General features: G+C 40.5%; 1 protein-coding gene across 5 annotated transcripts in view; it reads left to right on the forward strand.

Annotated features, from left to right (window-relative positions):
• vti1a (vesicle transport through interaction with t-SNAREs 1A) overlaps nt 1-26161 on the forward strand; it is a 116270-nt gene that overhangs the window by 36550 nt on the left and 53559 nt on the right. The gene's annotated exons all lie outside the window — the stretch shown is intronic.

Here is a 26161-nt window from a genome sequence, read left to right on the forward strand (position 1 = left end):
GTTGAATTCTGCGAAAGCCGTAATGTTTTCTAAAAAAAAAAAAAAGAATTCTACCCAGTCGCGTCATTCGCTGGAGTGGCTCGTTTTTTGATGTTTTCCCTCACAGCTTGGTTGGTGTTAAAGAAGTGGGCCGTGGCTTAACAGTGTTCAACACCTACTGGGCCCTAGTGGTTTCTCCTGCTGTAGTCGTCCACAATGGCCCCTGACCCTTTGTCACTGGTGGCCATCTTATCCACTGAGTGTGCGTCTAGCTAAGAACAATGCTCGTTTATCCTGCCTTGGTCCCACACACTTGGCTTGGTCCACACCAGCTGGGGCTGTGTTTGTGTTTTGGTGGGGAAGCTTCGCCCTGCGTCTTTAATCCATGACCCCTTCCTTTACTCCGCTGTCGATACCAACCCTCCGCTCAGATGCACAACCTGAAATGGCAGTGTCTCCGGGTCAAACAGGGAATACATTTGCACAAAGAACACAGATACACAGGGAATATGCACTCCACCACCACCACCCTAATTACTATATATGCCAAGCTCTCAAATTCAACAATCACACTGGGAACAAACATTAGGCAGCCATATTTATCCTCTGGTTTATAAGGTTTGACAGGGTTCGCCATCTGATCCCGAATTCAGTTTGGTCTTTAATTTAGTGTTGTTCACCCATCTCAAACTATATATTTACTCTTGCGGTTCCACTATGGCTCGTCACAACACTTCCCAGACATCTCCATGAAATCCTGCACTATTCAGATCATAGTCCTGCCATAGTTCTTAAGAGTATTGAGACAGAGTACGCTATGGACTGGGATTAGTCCTTTTGCAAACACTAAACTGTTTATTTTTATAGTCCAACCAAAGTTCAGTTTATTGTAGTTCCTTCTCTTTCACACCAGCACATACAAAACAATGAAATAAAAGTGCACCCTCTTTATTCATGCACATTATGAGAATGGCATTGGCAATTGTTGAGGAATAAGCTTTGAGTTTTAAAACACAGAGGTGTGGCACCCATGGACGTTAAACAAGAATAATTAGAGCATTAAGTATTTCTCTAATCAGACACTTTCTAGTCATACTGTAAATACTTTCCTTGCCACAAACCTCAACTCTCCTCAGACATCTAAGCCGTGCTTTTTACGAAGTGCAGTTTAACGTCGTTATTTTGCAGTAATTCAAAGTTGCATTTTCCATCCACAATGACACAGTAGCCCTTAAGAACTGTAATTGACCAATGGGGGAAGTGGAACTAAAAGATTTTTTTTTTCAAAGAGATAGATCCCGAACAAAGAAATGGCGTAGAAACTCAGCTTTGCCCCCTTTTCTCTTCAGTGGCGACAATATATCTCTTAATGACCAGGAACCAAAAAGCCAGGATGCTTCTAGGTCACATTTAAGTGAAAAAAGAGGACTCTCAGTTCTAAGGAAAGATGAATCTTCAGACAGTACCATTTTATCAGATTTAAGCTTTTTTTTTTCTACCATTCTCAGTGTCTCCAGTGTATTTAGCAAAAACAAAGGCTTGCCAAAAGCAGTGAGAGTCCTCAGAGGGATATAGAGGAGACTCTTTGGACATGCAGAGTTATTTACCACACGCACCCTCAAGAACCAGGGTCCTCTGTTTGTCTCATAAATAAAGTATAGAACTTCATTAGTGAAGAGCACTGACTTAAAAGCCCAGGCATAGCAACAAGCAGACATGGGGGCTAGCCCAGTTAAAGAGGGCCCTAAATAAAGAGGGAGGGCATGCAGTTAGCCAATTTAAAGACATTTGAGTCAGGGGTATTTGAAATGCCCAAATGTAGTGGCCCGACTGATGTTAAATCAAAGACATGCCAGATTTTAGTCCTTCCCTCCCCAGTTGAAAAGATTTTGAATGATTTATGATTGCTTGTTTAGAAATAAATAGCATGTCAGATAAGACATCTAAGTTGCAATGATTAGCTGTTCCACCTTTTTGATTATTATTCATCGAGGGGGAGACAGTCGAGTCTTGAGATGCTGATCGACAGTACATACAAGACGTGGCTGAAAAATGTTCCATCAAACTCCTGCTGAATTTTCCAGTTATGCTCATAAAAAACAACAACAAAATTTTGTTTACTGCCATCACTCTAATAATCAAATAGCTGTGTCAACACAGAAGATGGCACTGTAAATGTGCAGTAGGACATTAATAGTAACTGTAAACTTGAAGGTAAACTCTAAATTTGAATTGTGACCTCATCATAACAACAGTAGTAGTAACTTTTTAGATTAAATTTCAAGATATGTAAAGGCTTTTAAATTTTATTATTATGAATGAATGAATGGACCCTTTTAGCAATGTTTAGAAATTGTATGACAACCAGCAAACGCAGAGTTAATTTACTTTGAAAATTCATCCCCCTTTATGCTTGTTCAGTTGACACAAATAACTTAGCAATGCCAGCAGAATGAGCGGCTGAAACAAAGACGGAGACAGACAAAAGCGTCGCTGCTGTGCATTTTAAAGGTGGCCAGCAAGAGGCTGAGAACACTTCATAGGCGAATGTTCTTGGTGTTTAGGGGCCTGTAATCAATCCTGCGAAATGAAAACAGCTCATTAGGGATTGATTTCAGTCCCGTTTAGATAAGCAGAGAGGGCTGGGACCAGCCCCCAGGGGCCCTAGCCTAGCCCAAAGTTCACACCATTCCAGGTAGAGAGCAGCACCACAGGCTATCAACTTTATTAGGATGGAGATAAGCTGATTAGACCATGTCAATCAAAGGTGCCAGTGACTCAATCATGATCCAGGGGACTTTTCTTTCTGTCTCTCCCATTTTCTCTCTCTTCCCACTCTCACAATCTCCCTCTCTCTTTTTTTTTTTTTTTTTTTGTGATAAATCATTGAAGCGACCAACAAAGTGGCAGCCATCGCTGGGCTAAGCTAAGCAGCCCTGCAGTTGTCACCAAGGCAGACGCGTGGGGACCCTGTGATGATGTGACGACTATATTAAAGAGTACATCAATTTGTTTTAGAGCAGTTTGATTTTCAACTGCAGTGGTATTAAAAGAGAAGAGGGGTGAGAGAAAAGAGGGGAGGGAGCGGCGTGTCAGCGTCATCGAACATGATTCCAGTGGCAGAGCAAGGGGTGCTGGGACAGCAAAAAAGAAAAAAAAAAATAGATAAATGACAGAGTGACGAGAAATAAATAAATATGTTTTTGTAAACATTAAAAAAAAAAAAAATCTTCATGGCTCCCTTTTGAAGCAGAGTGTGGCTTTGAGTCTTGCTGAGAGTCCATGGGCGCTGGAGTGGCCCAGTAACACAGCACACGTTTGTCCTGATTCTCTATCTCTCCCCCTCCATCTTTGTCTCGTTCTCTGTTTCTCTCCCACTCGCTTTATTTCTCCCTGTTCCCTCTAAAGATCAGACTCGATGGTTCTTTTGGTGCTGGGCCACCAAAGTGGCGCTCGCTCCTCAAATCCATAAGCAAACACTTAGCAAATGACATAATCAAGTTACATTCATGAAGTGATATTTTGAGGCTATTATTAGCTCTCGACACACGTTACTTTATTATTTACAATATTTAGTTCATCCAGAGCAATACACAATCATTTGTTTTTATGTTGATAAAACTTATTCCTACAAATTAAAACCCTACAATAAAATAATTTTAAAGAATGAATGTTTTACATTACATGTTTTTATTTTTAGAAATTAATTCATTTTTAGAAATTGTTCCAAAAGTCCTAAATAAAGTCACCATAACATCATTTATTTTTTAAGTAAAGCAGTGTTAAATTATTTTTGTTAATTCCCTTTTAACAGATCAATTTTAAATTAAGTTTATATTATTCATTTGAAGTTTTGTATAACCAGCTAATACACCACCATGTACTTCCTGATATTAAGTTGTTTTTTTTCTGTCACTGCATAAATGATTTGTAGAATTAGATACAGTATATATGCAATCTAAATCTTTTTCTCATGAACATGCAGCTGAATCTCTTCCCACTTCTATTTTTAGTTTATTCTCTCTGTTATACAATGTAGTCTGAATATTTTAAGAATCTCTTTTTCATTTCTCTTTTTAAAAGGACAGTTTGCTAAAGTGGATTTCCTTTAGGTATAGCATAATAAATTACTTTTTTTGTAGGCCGATACAATCAGCATGTTGTATTGTCTTCAAAAAGAATATGAAGTTATTTGATAATTGTTTGATTGCTGCAGCTGAGAGCTAGAACTTAAATATTTCACAGCTTGAGTTTTCAGCTGAGAAAAAAGAAGTTTAAAAAAAAAATTAAAGGAAAACTATGTTTCCTATAGCTATTTAAACAGAAAATAATTATTCAAAACGCTACCGAAATTTCGCTTGAGACCATATTTCCTAAATATATATGCTTCAACGCATCACATCTCACCCTCAGAAAATCTAGCCGTGGGTGAGCTGTTTATCGGTAAACCCCCGGTGGATGAAAGGCATAGCAATAATGATTTTTTCTCTCCTAATCGGACCTTGTCAGCAAGGCGTCTTATCGTGGAGAGGAAAATGACACCGATCCTATCGAAGAGCCTGGAGTCCGAGTCGGCGGCGTGTGTCCCCCCCAATCATGGCCGGCCGTGGCCCAGCCATATCTAGCGCCGCCACAAACGGCGAGCGACGCTTTTTTCATGTGGACTTCAAAAACGTTGCGAGTCATTAAAATTGCACCCGCGTTCGGCAGCGGGGATCAGCCGCTCTGGAGCGAAAATGGGATGTGGGAAGAGGAGACTCGCTAAATGTGTTAATTCCATCCTCACATGTTTAAGGCTTAATTTTAATCTGTTTGAGGACGATTGGAAAGGGGGGCGGGAGGGGCAATGAGAAAGCCTCGCACTGCAATAAATCGCCATTATCTTTGACACCCTAGGACTCAGCTGTTCCAGGGATTTAGGGGTCCACTGGCAACAGTGTATATCGTAGGGCATGAAAACACTGTTTACGCTTGAACTGCGGTAGCTAAGGTGCAATCACCAGTTTCAGGCTGCCCAGACAAAAGGCCTTACGTGCACAATGGACAGCTAGCATACGCACCCTCAATGGAAGAGCTGAACCAACAGACTCGAGTATGTGTTTGTGTGTGTGTGCACCCCGTTTCCCTGTGTGTGCATGAGCAAGTCTGTGTCTCCCTGTGCAGCGACAGGTGTTGTCGCAAACGTCCAAATATTAGCTTAAGTTAAGTGGACCTACAAAGATCGCAATAAGTGAGACGTTTGTGTAAAATTAGATCGATAGAAAGACTGAAAAACGTTGCTTCAGTCGGGTCTAGCGTCCTCGTGTCCCTCTGTTAGGTCTGCACAAGGTGTTAGCTAGCATTAATAAAATTACGAGAAAATCTAATAATTAGACCTTTAGTCGGTTATTAGCTTCAACAAGCCTCTCAACATAATGAGACTCTTGGAAGTAATGATCTGACTAGAGAGCTCATTGGAGCTCTCAGGCTCAGTAAAAAAAAACGGGGCATCATTGAGAAATATTGGGTTTTCCATTTTAAAATGTTGCTTCCATTGTCAAATAAAATCTGAACTTTGTAAGAATTATTTCAAAGGTGCCCAGATGTAATCAAATAAATATTTAAGACAGGTCTTAAAGTGTAATAAATAACTTTTCACACATTTAAAAGACTTCACACAAGCGTCACATGATTGTGATTGCCGTGCGGTGAAAACACCGGAGATTGACCACGTAACATTAACTCGAATATGTTCGGAGGCAGCAGCATTAGCATAGTTGACTGAACACACGCGACCCAACGACCTGATCAACGTTTTTGTCAATAGCAGACCATAAAGAACGTCCACGATCACGGTGAATGTGACCGTGTTCACTCCACTACACCACAGATGGAACAATGTATTGAATAAAAGAAAACATTGCTGGTTTCAGCTTTGAATAACGCACAGTGCCACTCAGTAATAACCTTGAAAATTAAGTCATTTTGCCACAGTTTGTAAATTGCTCTATATTCTTGATCAAACCTCATCCAAATCATTTATTGATATGATCTAATCCTTATCTCAAGATACGAAACACCCTCCAATTGCTAGATAGTGGTGTGCCACTATATCTTAAAAGACACCTTCGTCCCAACCTTTAAACAGATTTTTTTTTTTCTATTTTTAGGTTACAATAACTAAAAAGATACCCCCTGCCTTCATGCACGCAGAAGAAAAAAGTGTAGCATTGACCTCTGGCTGACACAGAGAAAGCTGAGGCAGGGAGGGGTGGCGGAGAAAAAGAAAGCAGAAGAAAGCGCGACAGAGTGGAGAGAGCTAAGACAACAACTGTGAAGAGCCGCATAGGGTTAAAGAAAAACTGTTTCAGAAGGAAATGGGAGACAAAAGAGAGGACTTGGAGCCCCCATGGGCGCTTTAAAGAGCCGCTACATCTGAGGCGGGGAAATATAAAAAAAAAAAAACGGAAAGGGAGAACCAAAAACAGAAAAAGAAAAAAAAAATGAAATAGTGAAATAAAGTAAAGGAGTGGCAGTGAGAGAGAATTGTGCCACCTTATCACCCGAGGACGTATATCAGAAATATTAATTTGGTGATGAGAATGACGCGCTGGATGACAAGAGGATCGATGTCAGTTAAAAACCCTAAAAGAAGTTTAAAAAAAAAAAAGGGACATTTATCAGAGTGACTGTGGATAGGGCTGCTGTATAGGTACAAGAGATGGAGACCGGGAAGGAGATGACTGCATTCACAACAGCCACATCAAACCTTTTTTATATATATATAGATATATTTTTCCATTTTTCCACTTGTTTACAATAAAAGAAAAAAATCTCCTCTTTGACCAGTCACCTCCTTTTTACATTTGATCTCATCGTAAAGTGACGACCATCTTATTTGAAAAGAGGCAAGAGGCATGCGACTACAAAGCACTTGAGTAATGACAACTGAGCCAAACTACCATTAGCAGTGTGTCTTCACAGTGAGACTTCTGTCAAGCTGTCACACATAAATGGGCAGTTTCTTGATGCAGATTCAACAGTTTTAAGGAAGGAGGTTGTATAGCCATTACTGCTTATCAAGACTTCCATTTCGCCTTTCTTATAGTTATATAAAATGTAAATATTAGTTGGTCACAATAAAATTTGAATGGATTTTAGCCATGCATCATGCTGTCAGTAGTAATACCTTTTTTTTTTTTAATAGATCCAACAACAGTGTTTTTTTAATGTAATTAATTACTTAATTATTTGTTTGCGTTCGAGTGAAACTATAATTTTAAAAAGGGATAACACCCATTGTTTGACACACATGACAGAAGTTAGGAACTAACATGTAACTGATCTATGACTGTCAGCCACTTATAAACTTATTAAAAATCTTACCCCTTATTGACCCTAAAGGCACAAGAATGAACTCTAGTATTCAAAGATAAAAAAGAAAAAAAAAGAAAAATCACATTCACAGTGCTGTTGAAGTTGTGTGTCAGATTCAGCAGTAGTAAGCAGACAGTTACCAATAGCAGCTTGCTACCCAGCTGAGTGCTGATGCCATTTTAATGTTGGTAGTCTGCTATCATTCTCCTACTGTAGATGGATACATAAAAGTCAGAGTCTGCAAAATATATTTTTTAGGTCTCTGCCTCAATGTAACAGTGAAATACTCAATACAAGAAATAATTAGTATTATTATTTTTCTAAACTTAAATACTTTGCTCACCAAAACATTGAATAAATTAGGTTTTTTAAATAAATCTTCTTCTCTTTCCCCTCGTGCCCTCACTATCTTAAATATTCTCGTTTCTCAGTTTTCTCTTAATGGTTGTCACTTTTAACAGTAAATATAAACAATACATTTTTCTAGGAAAAAGTATGCACATTCACTTTGTGACTCATGCAGTATTTGAAATGCACACTGAAGAGTTATGAATGATATATTGTAATAATATTATCTTATGTTAAATTTCTTCATGAAAGGTTCCCGCAATTCGGTACTTACTTAATAGTATTTATAATACTTCGATGCGATGCAGTTTGTTTGTTAAATTGTAGATAAAAGTTCCACTAGGTAACCCTGCGGAAATATTGTCATTTACTTTTACGAGATCATGGCAACAACAATAGTCACATTTCATCTGTTAATGTGTTTTAGTATGCGTGCCAGTATGTTATAGGTCATCACTGCTTTTCAATAGTCTAGAGGTTTTTAAGGTTTATTATATTATTATTATTACTTTTTTAAGTCATCAGTAAATAATTTTGAAAGTAACTTTTCCAGATGGGGACTACATCCAAAGGTCTGTGAGGTAGCAAACCAACAACAACGACTCCTTTTAGCTTAAGACGGTGAAGCTGGTGCTTTGTTGTCAGAGTCATTCAGTGAATGCACTGTGTCGGTTCTTGTATAGTCACACAGATGTTTTACAGTTGCACAAATAGAGACCCTGTCGCCTCACGTCTGCAAACTGCAATGTGGTACCTTTTGTGTTACAAGAAGGGAAGGCTAGTACTCAGATTTAAATTACTTAAAAAAATAAAATAAAAACACAACTGCTCACGATCCCTGCAACAGTAGGTGCTGGCTTTAGCCTTGAGGAAAATATTTGATCCTGTGTCAGAAAACCATATAGGGCTAAATGCGGTCATTAGCTCTTTATTAATCTGCATCTTCTGTAGAAGTTCCCTGAGCCTCCCGCCCTGCAAGACACACAATTATACTGTACAAACACAGTGAAGCACATTAGCCATCTCCGTCTGTCCTTGCTCCTCTTTTCCTCAATGGTAGCCCCAAGGAGCACAACCCCCCCTCCCCTGTCAAAGGAGCTTCCTCCTTGGCTGTCCTGTGCCCATCAGACAGGGTGCCCGCCCGTTTAAGACACCCAGGGAACATGAAACAGAGCCGGGCCGAGATGTCAGCTGGTTGCCCCATCTGCCAGTCAGTGGGATGGTAAAGCTTTTGTCCTGGGGGGTAACCTTAGGAGTGCTCTGTGTGCTGCTCAAGCGTGTTTGTGTGCGCGCATGTGTGCGTGTTGCTTTGGGACGGGAGACTCCGCTTCATGGTTTCGAGCAAAGCTAGCCACAAACGGCATGCTGACACTGTCTTTTTAATTTATGTGTCACATGTGTGCACAATACAGATTTAGTTTGCACATTTTGACCAAGAATGACCCAAAATTTTAAATTTGGATTCTCTGTTGTGCAACGAGGGCAAAGTAACCGCTGTGTGTAACACAACATTTTTGAATGGCAGAGATTTCAAGGGAATAAAATGTGTAGGTCTCAAAGAATCGTTCTCGGCTGGATTGAAGTTAATTGGTCTCATTTCAGATCTGCTCACTTCTTATGGATACCACAGTTGGTGGAGAACTCATCAGAATTTTAAATTGCCTGGAACTTGTTTCTATCCTTTCCCTGTTCCCCTGTTAAATAACATAACCTTGACAGTACAAACAGTTTGACTCCCATATAAATGAACCAAGCCACCGAGTGGATGGAGGCTTGGCCGGGCTGGTTTGAAATAAAGCACAGATCCACTCATGCATTCTATCATTTGGTAGATAGGCCGCGCCCTTGAGCTGCTTTAGGAGGGAGGCGCCGCTTGTTCTCACTCTGTAAGAAGGTGCTGAAAGGGGGCCTCTGTGCACGCACGAATGCACGTACATAATCCTTTGGACGGGTCTATGTGAGCCCAAGAGTTCCTAAAAAGAAAATGCACGCAGACAGCATGAACTTATTTATTTACCACTGAGTTATGCTTTTGTAGTTGTGCCTGTCAAGGATATCGGCACAAGTTAATATGTGTGCTTTTCTGTGTGTGTGTGTATGTCTGGATGTGTGTATCTTCTAGTAATATGTGCATGTTGCACGTGCTTTGCACCTCGGTTGTTTGAGGCTCAGATAAAATGTGATTTCTAACAACAAAGTCATCCCTTTCCTGTGTTGTAATCATTTTTAGTCAACTTTGACTGTTGACTGCCACGTAGACAGCTTCCCTTAAGTGGTCTACATAGTCCCCATGCTCACATCAGTCAGTCTCACCGCATGATGTATGTACTGTAGTGGTAGTCCTGAAGGGCTGATGTATGCACAGCTCTGCACCGGCAAGTCCTCTCTGAGCACATCTATGATCTTGGGTTACTCAATCATCAATCAAGGCCAACTGCAGCGTACTGTACAGTCGCCCATCTTTTAAAGCTCAGTTGTGAAGGACTGGCTAAGATGGCCTAAGGGACACTTTCCTTGGTCTGGCCCATCTCAGGTTTGATGTGAATATGGGCGTAGTTATGACTACACACAGAACAGAGTCGACGCATTGATGTAGACTTTTTTAATGTTTGGTGAAGGCCACCTGATAGTAGGGATGTGTTTTTTATTTTTTTATTTTTTTTAAAGATTTTTCTAGTATTTTCTTTGGAAAACATTTTTCAGTAATTAGTTTGACATTTTCCTGCTCTAATTCTGGATCCTCTCATTTTCAACTTTCAGCCTCGTAATCCATGAAATAAAATGGAAGAGGAAATCAGAATTTAGATATATATTTTAGATGCATTATTTACTTGCTACGTAGTGAATTATTTAAATAAATAATAAATCATTTATTCTGAGATAACACAATATAGAATGTCCTTTGTTATCTTGTACCAGTCTGTACTTTAAATTGTGTATTCATTATTTTTAGAAAAAAGGTAGTTTTCTTGTATGAGAAATAAAATGCTAAATCTTTTTCCTGACAATGAATTGATGTAATATTACTGCCAGATTCATCTCATCCAGAATGAGGCTTACCTGAAAAATGCAAAGACTAAATTTTAGACAGTATGGACAGAGGGAGCAGACAAAGAAGGCACAGTGCAAGAAAACTGTGCCAGAGAATCAAAAAGAAATATACAGTACATTCACTTTCTCCACAAAGGCTACTCAGAATTCATTATATTATCCAGAATGGACATTCAGAACCATGCGATATTGCAGCGATAGAGTTGTATGCCAATTTTCCTGTGTGCTTGAAGTGAGGTATTGTGCTATTTTAATGAGCTGTTTAGACTAGTGGCCGGTTGCATTTGGGCTGTAACAACCAGCTCAATGAATAATTGTTATTGCCTCTTAAAGGCCAGATGTATGGAATTCATGCAAATTTAGAGCAAAGGGAAATGTTGGTGTGTGTGTGAGGGTGTCTTGGAATAATTGTATTCCAGATGTCCTTCTTTCATGTGAACCACACACACATGCACATGCACACACACACAAACACACACTAAAAGGACAGAACAGATGATGGTGATGATGATTAAGATCTTAAGCATATGGAGATACGGTGTTGGTTTAATGTTTGTGTGCATGTGTGTGTGTGCGTCTTTGGCATTTTTTATTTTTTTATTTTTTTGAACATTTCTGCTCCCTCAGTCTTATGTGACAGGTTCACCCATCTCTCCTGGGGAGGCCTTCACTCCCAATTTAGACGCAAGCGTCGTCAAGTGACAGCAATGGCTTCGGCACCCTACCTTTGCAATATGACTACAGTTAACTTAACAAGTCTCGATATGTGAGCTCCATCTTTGATGTAATTGATTTGAGTGGTTTTGCGCGTCTTTCTCACAGAGAAGTTGAAATTTTTGGTAGATCTGTCAAGATGATCTTCAGAGGGATGCAGGTCATTTCTGTCACGTTTTAAACTAAAAAAAAAAAAAGATTACATCTTCTCACATTTCTCATAATCCGCACTGTATTGTGTGTGTGTGTGTGTGCTTGAAGACGTGCTTCCTCTTGTCGCTGTATGTCAGCTTCATTAAATTCACAGTCATCAGTATGGGCATGTGTGGCCACAGTGTACCAAGGGCTCTAAACAGGAGCAGAGAAATACAATAGTACAATCCGCCCGAGCCTTCTTGTTGCACAGTGATCATAAATGCCAAAAGAAGAACAAAAATCAAAGAGCCCTCTGGTACAAAACTGTGAGGAAGGTGGTACAAGCACAAGCAAATGTTGCATTTCAATATGTTTAATGTATGCATTGGACCTTCCGTGGGTCGGGCTTTAGTGTAGATGTGGACATATTCTGTAGGGGCTTTTGGTGATGAGATTCAAATACATTGTGTCTGTTGTTTGCTCTCGTCTTTGGTGTTGTTGTTGTTTTGTTTTTTTGTACTGCCTCTGCAACACCTTAAGCTTGGATGTTACATCTGCTTTATAAAAAAGTGAGGAACCACTGTACTGCAGTAAAATGAGCACATCAATATAATATGTACAAAAAAACAAAGAAGTACATTAAACAGAATTAACAGTCGGATAATAATGTAGGTAAAAAAAAGAAGTAATCTGAATCAATCTGCATCAATTGTTTAAATTAAATGAAAGTTCTTGATTCATTCTTAAATTATCTGAGGAGCTTTGAATTCACAGCATAACAACAGATATTGTCTCCCTGTCAGTTATGCTCATAAAGCTTTAAGCAGATTTCAGGGAACTGCAAGTGTGTGAGTGTATCTGAGTGTGTGCATGTCATCACGTGTGTGTGTGTTTTTGTGGGGGCGGTGAAGTTGCGTTGAATGACAAGGGCATGCGTCTTGAGCCACCTGGATTTATTTGGGCCAAACAAGAGGGGCCCATGTCTGTCTGGGCAGTGGGGCCTCAGAGCCACGAACAGAAGGTGCCTCCTCACAACTCACACCTGAGCTCCTCCCAGCCTGGGACCAACCTCTCTCTCTCTCTCTCTCTCTCTCTCTCTTTCCCTCTCTCCATCCATACAGCCTCTTCTGTCTCTCTTTCTTTCACTACCTCTGTATCCCCTCCACTTCTCTCCCAGGCCATGACCTGGCCTACTTTTACCTTTTCCACTCTGGACCTTTTTGATGTCGACTATGTTGTCCCTTTTTTTTACAGATCATGTGTATGTTTGCAAATGGCCCCTTTGCTCAATCCTCAGTCTGTTTATGAATATACATTTCACAAACAGGATATGTAGTTAATGGTCTACAAAGAGAAGCATTCTCTCTCATGTATTAGCTGTGCTTATCACAGTAAATGATGCTACGGTTCACAGTGAAAACCACTCTTCCGTTCACTTGATTCTCTCCGTTCTTTTTCAGTCACTGCTGAGTTTTGTTTCCCTTTGTTGTTTACATTTTTTCCCCCCTATGAATCTCCCAACTCAGTTCCTGGAAAAGAGGCTTTATTCTGGGAGGAAATGTGTGTTTGCTTGTCTGTTAGCATCTTTTTCATTTAGTCTTGAAGTGACAGGGTGTGAAGCCGGGTAGGCGTGTGCATCTCAGAAGTCAAAAGCACAAACACTAACAAGACACCAAGTTGGCTGCTTTATTTTTGAAGGTAAAATGAACTCAAAATCAAGAGGACTCGTATTTCTCTGGTCAGTTTGGCACTGTATCAGAGCATTGTCACATGATATAAATGTATTATAGCAGATCTCTCAGAATCTTAGAGATGAGACTTTGCCTTTAGCTACAGAGAACCATTCATAATGCACATTGGTTCAGATGGAAAGACTTGTGCAAATGCTACGAGCGCAAACTTGTAAACTGACCTTTGATCCAACAAGAAAAATAGACCATACTTTATCCCTCAATGGTAAAATTCAGCCTCGAACTGTGAAAGTTATTGGTTTGATTGTTCCATCTTCTGAGTGATACTTTCTGGAATGTTCTTCTTTTTTCTTTCTCTAACAAATACAATTTATTATAAATAGGAAAAAAAACTAAATATATTGTTTGTCACACAATAATTCAGTATGTCACTTAGTGCAACAAAATGGTTTTCTGATGCATGTAATAGTTTTGGACAGTTTCTATATGTAGGCATGTAAGATATGATCCTACTCGTAATGCTCGCAGGATATATTTATTGTTGGTTTTCGTCTCTTGAGGTGGAAGTGTTGATAAAAATAAAAAGATGAGATAATATCACCCTCAATCTTTAGCTGTGGCTGTGGTTGTAGTTACTATAGTCCTAGAATGCACTTAGCATTTCCCCATCTTAGAAACCTGTTTTGCAAAACTGCATTGCTCGCTCAATATAGTTCCAACTGACATATTTCCTGGCTTTTTATTTTTGGCCATCCGTCGCCACCAAGGCTGTGCAACATCATCATCACAGCGTGATGGGGAGCACATCCTCGATGAACTCACTTCAAGTTTCTTACATTCAGTTCCATTATTCAGTTTGCATTATGGCAGTTTCTTGTCACCCCTTCTATGTATAGTTTCTCTCTGTGTGCGAGTAGAGTTATGAAACTACCTCTGAGGGACTGAAGTGGTAACCTCAGTCATCAGGTTTCAAATTCTCATCCCAACCAACTTCAGTGCATATATCTATATATATGCAGAATTCACAACTAAATTTAACTGATTGTAATAGGGCATATTTCTTTAAAAAAATGTCTTCTGATAACACAGACCCATTATCCATTATCCACTTTTCCACATTAATCATAACATTAGAGTTGCTGTATTTGGACCATTTATCTGCTGTTGTTATAACAGTCTCTGGACTCTAAATCACAAGGCCAATTGGCAATCGGATATGTTTATAGTTCATTCTTGTCAACCTCTTTTTTATGACCGCTTTGCTTTCTGGGAAAAGGCCAGCACACACACACTACAACTGTTGACCCTACAAGGTAAATGGGTGGAATGTACAGTGCACCAAAGTGCTAATCAGTGTCCCTGTTGTCAGTTCTTCCACACAAAAGTTTGGATAAAGCATTTAGTGTCCTGATTTCCTCCCGGTAACTGGCTTGGTGTAGTTAGTGATCAACACTAATTGATCCAAACCGGTCTTAATAGGCGAAGCAGCATGTGGCTCACAATCGTAACTAGTGGCATGGGAACCATGGCAATTAATGGGACATAGTAGATGTCTCAGATTTAGTGGTATCAATAGAAAGTCGCCCCCTCACACTGCAGCAATGGTGCAGTAATTGAGCCATCAGTGTCCTTGGGCTCTTTCAGTCATAGAAGCTGAACCCTGGATCCAAATGTTAAATTGCTTTGAAAGTGTTAGTAGAGCCACTATTACGTAAAATCTAGAGGTCATCATTAAATTATGAATATTGGGACAGACAATTAAGATAAAGAGGTTTCTTAAAACCGACACACTGTTCTTAAAAGTCACCTGCAGTGCCAATACAGGTTTTTGAATGTCCGTCCACTCATATGTGTGTGTTGAAGAGGCTGTCTTTTCTCTATCAGACTAATAGCGTGTTAGTCCATTCTTCAAGATGTCTGAGACTGTAATTAGTGGATTGCTTTGAGTCAGGCCAGCCCAGGGCGATGGGAGGGACTGCAAGGAGTGAAGGGAGCAACAACATGAGGGTGGCTAGAGAAGAAAAGGGCCGCCCATTTTATAGTCCTGATGGAGGTTATATTTTCTGTGACAACTGGACCAGAGTAATCAAAATGTGTTAATAATCCCTTCAAAGGGCCTGGCGGCACATCAGTGAGACGCCTCAGTGAACGCCAATCCCTCGCTAGACCCTGGTTCTGGCTGCCCCACCCTCATTGACCCCTCCGTCACTCTCTCTTTCTCCCTGTCCTGCTCTGTCTTCACGTCTTTTGATCTTGATCTTATCTGTCATGTTCAACCAGTGTTTCAATTGACCGTGTCTAGACAAACTTGCATCAAAGTTGCATATCAAACTGAATATCCTTATTTCCAAATCACACAAATAGCCAAGCATATGTGTCACACATTTTGTCAGGTTGCAGTAGAGGCCAGATCCCAGAAGGGGGCATTGGTCTGAGTTTTAGAGTCTGTTTTGGCACCCTGCCGCCTGGGTCTAAACCCCCCTTGGGAAGCTTCCAGGTCAGACTGTATAGGTTCCAATAAGTTCTATCTTTTGTTTGGGGATTAACACAAAGGTCAAAGTTTATAAAGATGGCCAGATGGGGTCTCAAGTGCTAAATATCCATACCTTCCGCTCCTAAAAGGAGGTTGAGCGTCAGGATCAATGGAGTCAATCGATGGGCATAGTGGTGGAGGTAATGCTGGCGAAAAGTTTGATTGCATGCATATTGATCAGAGTGAGGCTAAGAGGCTGTAAGGCTATTGATTTTATTTTGGAATTACACTCTTAGCTCATATAATTTGATCCACATGTTTAGATGAAATATAGTTAACACACACAGGCACAGGTAATGGTAATTATCTAGATATTTGAATGACGCCAGTGTTAACTACTAAGAGTCAAGTACTACTTCTAATCTATTGATTAAATTATGGAATTAAAATGGAAATGCAATTTCACTAACACTTTAAAATGTTTCGCCTGCAACAAAACAAGTAAGTAAACGAAATGATATTTCCAGTAAATTTCTGGACATACTATATGCAAGAACTCCACAGTAACTTGAGTTTAAACACTTATAATGCCTTCACAGGCACAACTTGTCATACTATCCTTGTGGAAACCCTTCATTAGCATCATTTAAGGCCCTTTCGGACCAGGATGTGGTCATCTGCTGTGTTCAGAGGCTTTGTTAACCACTCCAGCAGCAAATCCACCACCGCTTGGCACTCAGTGGAATGAATAGTCTGCAGCTTGCCACTTTACAATCTGAAAAACCCTTAACCATTGTCCTAACCATCAGAAATACATGCCTAACCTAATTCAGTCTAATTCTAACTTTAACCCCTAACTCATATCATTAAAATAACAGTTAACCTCATAGAAATGTGTTTTTAGACCCAGAAATACACATTTGATATTTATGATATTGTTATTAATATGAATGTCTTTTTACAGTTATGTTAACTTGAATTTCAACTTAAATTAAGTCTTTGCCAATTAGAGAAACTCTGCCTCATTTAGTAGTCTTGTCTGAAGCTGCGTGTCAGGATCAGTTTGAGGCATTTAAAAATGCATGGGGTCCAGGTGAGCTGCCCGAGCCCCAATGTGACCTGGGAGCAGTTTGTGTGGCGTCTCAGGAGAGGCTTTGTCCAGTGTAGGGCAGGAGAAGGGACAGCGCTTATTAATAGAGTCACAGTATCAAAAGATGTAGAGTACAGCTGGCTGACTTTTTTTTTTTTGGTGCTCCATATTTCAATGTAAGCTTACATCGAGTGTTTTGGTGCACAACACCTTTTTATATGCAGGATATGCTGTGTATATAGCATTATAGTGCGTTTCTGTGTGCACATGGATGTTCACAATAGGGCCCTCACTAGGTGGTGTGGCTCCCTGGGAAGGCTCGCGTAGCTGCAAGCGCTAGAGGACTCATTGACTTTCTAATGATTAGTGGTCAGGCCCCCAGCCCATGCTAGTACCAGGGGTTTGGCCTAGCCACTGCTGCTAGCCTCTGGCCACTGCCGCGCACCACTATCGACTCACCCCCAGCCCCCTCTCTCTTTGGCCTGCTGGCGATGTGTCAAAACCCATTAGCACAGAGTTCCGTAACTATAGAGAGGGATCATTTTAGGTTTATCTTTCTTGCTCTCCTCTCACTTCTCCGCAGCCGTCTCCTCTCTCTCCCCCTCTCGTTCGTTCTCTCTCTCTCTGTCTCCTCATCCTCCTCCGCCCTTGCTAAAATGAAGAGAGAAACACAGAGAAAAAGGAGTAACCTTTGACAGGAGTTGTTCCAGTTGTGGTATGTATGGCTGCGTATTGATCTGCATTGGCTTTAGGAACTATAGAGAAGACAGACAGCGAGTTGCCGCTGCTTTCAAGTCCCACACAGTTTTTTTTCTGGGGAAAGACAAGGAAGTTTTAGATGCATGTTGACCTCCTTAGGTCCCATAAGCTATGGAGATTTGTTTAGAGATAGAGGTGGGGTGTTGTAACATGTATATGCGTTAGAAAAAAGTTCAGACTCTATGACTCTATGATCCCATATGTTATCTTCTATCATGTTAATTTCCGTTGTGTGTGTGTTTTTTTTTTATGCGTGTGTGTGTACATAAAAAAGAGAGAGGAAGTGTGTGTTTTTGTACTCCGTTGTATTGTGTACTATGTATAATGTATCCGTCTGCTCCCTTGTTGAGTCTGACCTCTCGACACACTTGGTTGTTTCTTTCAAGTTATTGACCGACCCAGCCAGTTTATCCAGATAACTATTTTACAGAGTGGAACTTATTTATTTCTAAAAAGCTAAGCCATGGTTTGAATTAGAATAGTCCTCCACACACACACATACTCACTCACACACACACAGCTCAGCGAGACAGCATCCTTCTAACCCAGCATTTCTTTTTCTGATAAGCTCAATCTCCCAAGGGACAAGTGCCTGTCAAAGACTTTGTCCAAACAACAAGAAATCTGTGGAAAGAACCCCCCCCAAAAAAACCAAATACTTCTACATCACTGTTCATCAATCCATCTAGTTGTGAATTCATTATTTATTTATGGAACTTTGAAGCGCGTTATTTGAATAATGCGGGGTGCGACGAAGGGGGGAGCTGTACGAAAAACAACAAAATGACAACCACACCAAAACCACCCGAGGGCACATGCCAACACATCGCATCAGTGTCATCCTTCCTCGCTTTGCCCCTCTGGGCTCACCGCTCAGCAGGTAGCCACACATATACACGCACACTTGTGCATTATTACTTACTATATAATATTCTAAAACATGCATAAATCTTATAAATGCGCTCTCTCTCTCCTGCTCTCTCACACTAAAAAAAAAAAAAAAAACCCAGAGTCAATAGTTTTCTGATAGACAAATATAGACTAACAAACTTACTTTGACTCTCTCATACACACAGACACATGCACACACACAGACGTATGCACCACGCCCTCAGGCCCTGGAGACGGCAGCAGTAGCATCAGCGGTCTGATAGATAGATCCTGTCTCCTTGTGATCTCCACTTGTCAGACAAGCGTCACACAAAGCCCAAACACAAATCAAAAACACAGGTATGGGGCACATGTCAGTTTGATAGGACCTTGCGGATGCCTCCCCATCCATCAGCAGCTAAGATGCTCATCCATCGACTTGCAATGAGGGTGTTAACCTGGGGGCTGTCAGGGTGTTTGGGCTATTGATGTATCTGGTTTGCAGACTAATGGGTTGAACAGTTTTGTTTGGTTTACGCTGTTAGTGCTGTTATGTTGAGCTTTGTTGTCAGTGAGAAACAGACGGGGGCATTAATAGTGGTTTTGGAATTGGCCGGAATAGTTCTGTACCATTTGTCCCAGTATGTGTTTACCCAAACATAGTTGAACATCTTTGGATCAGAACGCAATACCTTGTTGGGTTAGGAAGCTAAGAAAGCACCCTTCACCACCACCATCCTCCACAACCAGATACACACATGAATAAATTCTTACTCAAGCGTGATCCTACAGTTCCTACAACTTTTGCTTCCAGTTGTGGATCTGTCTCCCCACACCTAGCAACTGCTGTTCACGTAACACTTGAATGTCACAGGCAAACCCCAAAGACACGCCAACTTGTCCAACAACACGACGCAGCACCTTACCCCCTCATGCTTGCCAGACAGGAACAGCCCAAACCAGACCACAACAAAAAAGAAGGAGAGCCCACCTTTTGTTTACTATTCTCAAAGGTGCATCACGGGCCAGGACTGGTAAGGGATTGTGACAGAGGTGATGTCTAAATTAATCATTCATGCTCTTTCACATGGGCTACAGTAACAGCCCTGAAATATTAATGACAGCTGCAGAATAAATTTGATTCCCTTTTCTCTCTGATTATAATCCACAAGCGCGCTCACACACACATGTTTATTTATGCCCTGGAGATGAGGTATGGGGTCACTATCAGGAGTTTGTCTGCACACATACACACACACACACACACTCTTTCCCTCTTCCTGTTGCCACTTGCACTTGTGTACCACCTCATTGTTTTGGAATATGTACATATTTTTCACATGTGGTGGGCGAGTGGGCTATACATTATACATTATATGCTTGCACCGTCTAGGTATGATATACAGTATGAATACTGTGCAGCTGGCAGGCAGGGTTTTTTGTTTGTTATTTTAATTAGGTGAGGGGCTTTTTTTTTTTGTACTTTTTTTTTGGAGAGCATGACCTGAGTGGAGAAAAGAGGGTGTAGGATGTGTTGCGGTGTTCCCACCTCTTGGTGGAAATTCAACTTACTGTGTTGAAGTAATCTGACTTGCAAAATGAGACACGCCTCTGTTTAGGTCATGCCACTTTCGGGTTTTAGTAGCTCCACTATTTTACACTTTGTGGAACATTTCAGACAACAACTCCCAGCAAATGCTTTAAAGCAATTTAATCCGTCTTTTAAAGTCATAAACATGACAGAATATATACAGTATGTGACACATTCTTCGAATTAAGTATGCTAAAAGTTTCGCTGAAAGTCAGCGATCAAAATGACCCCTTCCTTAGCTGTGACCACTTGACAACTCTGCAGCAGAGTGAAGGTTGTCTGTCATAAAATGTCTTGGGATTTTGTTTTTCCCCATCTCAGACATCATTGCTGCAAGCCTAACTCACAGCAACATAACCTGGGCTTGGTGCACAGATAACTATCAGCTGTTTATGTCTCAACATGTCATCTGAGATCTCTGTCTTTCTCTGTCACCTCCTTGTATCCCTCCTTCCCTCTGTTCACCCCCATGCTTCCTCCTCTGTAATGAGGAATACAGAACAAGCCAACAGGATAGAAACCCGAGCTATTTCTTTAAAAAAAAAAAAAAAAAAAAAAAAAAGCTCATACAGAAATCCAAGTTTCTCACGGTTCTGGCAAAAATAAAAAACAGACTGCAGCCTCACTAAAATTCATTTGAGACATTAAAATATTTCTAACTAAATAGGTGCTTGTTGAGACAAGGTGTCTCAAAACGGGTTTGGTCGAGCTGCAGTTCAGTTTTCACTTAGTTTACTGGTTGGTCTCACAGTAATTTTACATTGGCTAGAGGCATTTACATAAAAAGTTGTCTGGTAGATTTGCTTTTATCCCTGTTGTTTGTCTCTTCAGCCCCTGTTTGGACAATTAAACAAGCGATGAGCCTAATTGCACATCATTCACTTGTCATCTCCTCTTCTCTGTCATACTCCCCAAGTTTGCTCATTTAAATTCATCACAGTGAGCTAATGTTGTTGTCACGCCTGTCTTCTGCTGTCCGTGTATCAAAGAATATTTTGCTGCTATTTAGAGTTAAAAATAAAAGACGAGTTTCGGGGTCAGGATCTGATTTGATGTATTTGGCATCAGTCCCTGTTGGTTAATTTTTCATTTCTCTCGTTTGTTAGAGCCACCAGAAGTATTCATGCCGATTTTGAAATTGGTTTCTTACCCACTGCAGGTGCTTCTCTTTATGACACCATATGGCCACCGGTTTTTAGCTCGCAAGACTGTCAGGTAATTTCAGGCTAATCAGTTTTAATAAAAGTGTGCTGGCAGTGATGTGTGTTTTCTATTATGTCATGCCCTGTGGAATTACGCTCAGTCATGTGTTTATGTTTATATTAAGGCTGTGTATAACTAAAATGTAGTATGTCATATAATCTGTTTTTTCCTGTCTGTCTTAGTTGTGTTTAGCCTTGTCTGGCTCCGCAACAGTGTTCTTGCCACTCTGACATGACAGCGGCCACGACGTCATGCTCTGTTTGAGGTAGAAGATATCAGTCAAGAGATGTTTTCTTTCTTTTTTCTGTGCAAGCAGGCATGCACACAATTTCACAAATGTCTGAGGGAGTGCATGCAAGTATTCTGTACATGAATATTTGTGCGTTGATGTGTGTATTTGTATATTTGTGTGTGTGATCCTAATGATGCCTTCCTCCTCTACTCTATTGGGCTGTCAGCACGGTGCTGGTGACTGTCACACACACCGGCCCCCCTCCAAATCTTGCTGAGATAGGTCATTTTTCAGTGTCAGGACAGACGATTCACGTTGGCACTAGATAGATCCGGGACACGTTGGACTCATTATTCTCTGTTTGCATGTGTCTGCTTCATACAGAAATACAAGTTGACACGTACAGAAGGCTTGAGCTGAAAAACCTATAGCACTTCTCAGTGCTTTGTTACCATTAGCCTAAACAAACTGGTTCGCTGTATATCTCAGGTGTGGTACAAGTGTGGAAGAACTATCCAGCACTCATAGATTAGGAACTGTGTGTTCTTGATTGCTCTCTGCTCTGGTGTTTTATGAAGTTTAACTAACACAGAAGTCTGACAAAAATTCAAAAACGTATACATGGAAAAAATACAGCAGTCAGCAGTTGTTAGCAGTAGAAGACATACTCGATACTTAGTAGGAGGAATGCATAGGGGATCCCAGGAGAGCACATGTAGGATTTAATCCTAGATTTCAGTGTAGGATTTAAGACATATATTCTGTATCATATTTCATCGTGTATCTGTTTTGTTTTGTCTTTTTCTATTTCTTTCTGGCTTCATTTTGCCTTTTTTTCTTTCGCTGTTCACTCTTCTCCCCATATTATTTTTTATTAAAAGTCAGCCTACCTATTCCTAACTGAAAGTCCAATTACTCTTCATCGACTGTCTCTTTTTAACATCTCTCACCTTTGCCAGCGTTCCTCGCTCTGTCTCTCTCCTCCCCTCTCTTTCAACAGGGTGGGTGACTGTGTGGGTAGACATGTGGCAAATGTGGGGGTAGTTGGGGGGTCAAGGCTTGTGCCCCAGGAGTGTGGTATTTTAATCTGGGCTATTTGTAATGACAGGCCTCCTATGAGCACAGAGGAGTGGCAGGTTGAGAGGCTCTGACAGGTTCTAATCGCTGTCAGGAAAAGTAGCTGAAGAATGTGCCAGCTACCCCCCCACCCCTTCCTGTCCTCTCCCATAGCTGTTGTTCTCTGCTGTCTGTGTGTCTCCCTCTGTGCTCTTTTTGACTTGCACCTCTTAAATGTGAGTAAAGGATCTTTGTCTCCCCCTATTTTCTTTCTTTTCTTCCCCCCTTTCTTTATTTTGGCTGGCATCCAGGAGCAACTACCTGCCAGTGTAATTACTTCATCCTTCCTCCCCTTCCTTTCTCTTCTCCCTCCATAGTCCCCCACCTCTCCTTCTTTTCCACTGCTGTGGACAGTTGTTGACATTCCTTGGGCATAAAGGCCAGGCCTGTCCCGGTGTGTCCCATGGTCATTGGCAGCTTGCCTGGTTTAGTGTCTTTGCCAAATCAAATTGGCCAGTATGTGATAAATGAAAGGATGAACTGTGATAATATGACTTGTGTGTGTGTGTGTATGTGTGTATATATATATATAGATATAATATAGATATAGATATATAATATATATATATATATATATATATATTATTTTATTTTATTTTTTTACACAACTTGTAGTATGCAAATCATTTTCATGACAAGAAAACATGACAGACTATTATTAAACTACCTTATAAGGTAGAAAATGATCATTTTCATAATTTAAACACACATTTCTAACAGGGATTCAGTATTTTTGCCACAAGGTGAGTCCTGTCCTGTAGACCAAGGCGTTTCACTGTCATGATCACCTTTACCCAAAACTCAAAAGTCTAAGCATTACACATTCCAAGATTATGTCAAAAGCAATTCTGATAGAAAACATAATAAAGGAGCATACACGATTATTATCAGCAACATTTCAACATTTTCTCACTCCATTCAGCACTCATTTACCATTTAGTTTTATTGTCATGTAGTGCACTGCTTTGTCGTTGCATGACTGTTATATGTCAAAAGATTTAAAGAAAAATATGTATTTGTACTCAAGAATAAACATTACTTACATATAAGACAGATAGACAGTGCTTTAAGCTCCAGTGCTACAATACAACCAATTCAATTCATTTTTTTTGTTATAATATTCTTATTGTTTACTTTTTTTCTTGAGACATGTCAAATATGTTCATTCAACTCTCTTCACTTTAAACATAATGGTTATCTCTGAGGCTATTTGTGCTATTTTATTGGAGTGCATTATATTACAAGGTGTTCAAGAGTATATTGTTTAAAACATATACAGTAAAAATAATAAATTAGAAACAGTCTACCTTAATCCTACTTAACTTATTTTCCATATGTGACATACTCTCACACATTGAAATGAGGGAGCCAAAGAGCTGTGGCTGTGAAAATGCTAATTAAGTGACTGGTTGTCATTGCCATAAATGTGAGATTCAGTCTGTATTCAGGGTGACACAGGATATATTTTGACGGCGATTAATAATAAAATTTCAGCAGTGTTGTGTCTAGGCTGTGGATGACTCACAGCTGGAGTGTAACCTAAATTCCACGTTGTGAGGCTAATCAGAGAAGAGAGATTAGATCATCGCAACCCAAAATCAGATTCGAAAGAATATCTGAAAAATGTAATGAAACATACCGGTGAAAACATAAACGTATAACAGTAGGTTCATAAAGTTAAGGTACACTTTGACTCTAAATCAGTGAGCGTCTCTGTACTGTTAACAAGTTCATTTATTGAGTATTTGACTCATTTTACTCACTGTTCTGTTGAGCCTATAGCGGGTATTTTTTAATTTGAACATCCCAACTCTTACACAATTTTTACACTTGTTTATCTTGTTTGCTTGTTTGCTACAAAGTTTTAAGGGCATATATAGGCTGACACAATAGAGAACACATTTTTCATTTCCCCTCTCAAGGACTCAACGATGAGCAAAAATAAAAAAAATATATAAAATACAAATATAAAAGTGCCTCAAATAAAAAACAAGAACTTTTCAGGTTCAACACAAACTTCCTGCTCTGCCTCTCTTCTCCTTTGGCACAAGACAAGGGTGGCCAAGCTTTGCCCAGGTGCCGTCTGTGCCATTGGCGTTAAAGCGAGGAGAAGCTGGCACACTTTGGGCATGGCTGCGGCCCCTTCTTCCTCAAAGGCTTGCCTCGTCTCCCTTCTTTCCCCTCATGGTCCCTGCTGCTCCATAGCCCAGGGAGCTCATTAGGCCAGACTTCCTCTTCATTTAATCCATTTTTCATAGCCTAAAAAACAGTCCCTGATCTTAAAAATCCTGGCTAATTTAAGCCTGGATGTTGGGGAAAAGAGTAAAAATATCATGAAAAAGGCAGGCCCGTGCATGCTTTTTCATATTTCTGATGTCAAAATTAAATGTTTTTATAGAGTAGTGCTATGGTCAGAATAGGAAGCTGCAGAACCAGCACTAATGTGAACAGTTCTTGAACAGAGTTTTAGACCCTAGTAGGCAGCATCCTATCCACTTCCTTGCCTGTTGTCTGTAGCTCTTGGGGGAGACCAATGTGTTAACTTGGCCTAATGAAAACATTGGTAATAACATGCTCCCTCTCCGTGTTCCTTTAATTATGTATCTCCGACTGGATACCAGAAGGCCCCTGTAGGCTTCCAGCTCCACTTGTTGTGGAAGTGAAGTTTCATTTGTAACTTGGATCCTGGTGGGGAGGATCTGTACAGAGAAACTAACGCGTTTTCTTGCTCTTTCTTTCATGCTTGTTCTTTTCCTGAAACTCCCTTGCTCTCTCTCCAACATCATGTTATTCCTATCTATCTCAGTAACTTATTGATCAAGAGAAACCTTATATAAATATAGCTTCTTTTTTTCTAAAACACATGATCATGTATTAGTATTTCCGATGCCTGTGATCGGTCTCTGTTTCTGAGACGTGCTTTTATACCTTTCACATTATATCCACATCAACACCGCCAAAGTTAACATCCTTAAAAGTTGTCCAAGGCTTTGTCCTTTATCTCTCTCCATGAGGACAAAGCTTTTTTTTTTTCTTCCCTCTTCCAGGAAACCATCACAGCATTAATATACCTCCCAGGTATAAAGTGTTGATGAGTGCCTGTCTCCCCAGCCTGACACTTATTTCACCAAAGGTCTTAGAGCAGGGGGGAGGAGGAACACTGAGGGAAGAGAGGAAAAAAGAGCTGCTTGCATATCCAGCCAACGGATGTGGTGGAATTGTTAAGCAGTCTCGGCTGCCCTCTCGTTAGCCTCCGAGATGCCTGGTGACAGAGGTGAGGCAGCGAAAAGTTGCGGTGAGTTGAGAGGGGGAGGGTCAGTGCCCCTAAGGGTACCATGCCATGGCCGTGCCAGGCCAGGACCCTGTACCACTGTCTCCGGTGCCTCCTCTGTCAGCACGCCCTATGCCCTGGGCCACTGCAGAGAGGGCACATGGGGGGCTGTCATGCGTCGGCCTCAATTACAATCAGGGGATAAAGCATGCAAAGGCTGCCCACTGTCACGGCTCATATTGCAGTTGTAATAGCTGCACTGTATCATATCCTGTCTCCCAT

This window comes from Larimichthys crocea, chromosome XVI, assembly GCF_000972845.2.
Source record: "Larimichthys crocea isolate SSNF chromosome XVI, L_crocea_2.0, whole genome shotgun sequence".
In the NCBI taxonomy this organism is placed as follows: Eukaryota; Metazoa; Chordata; class Actinopteri; family Sciaenidae; genus Larimichthys; species Larimichthys crocea.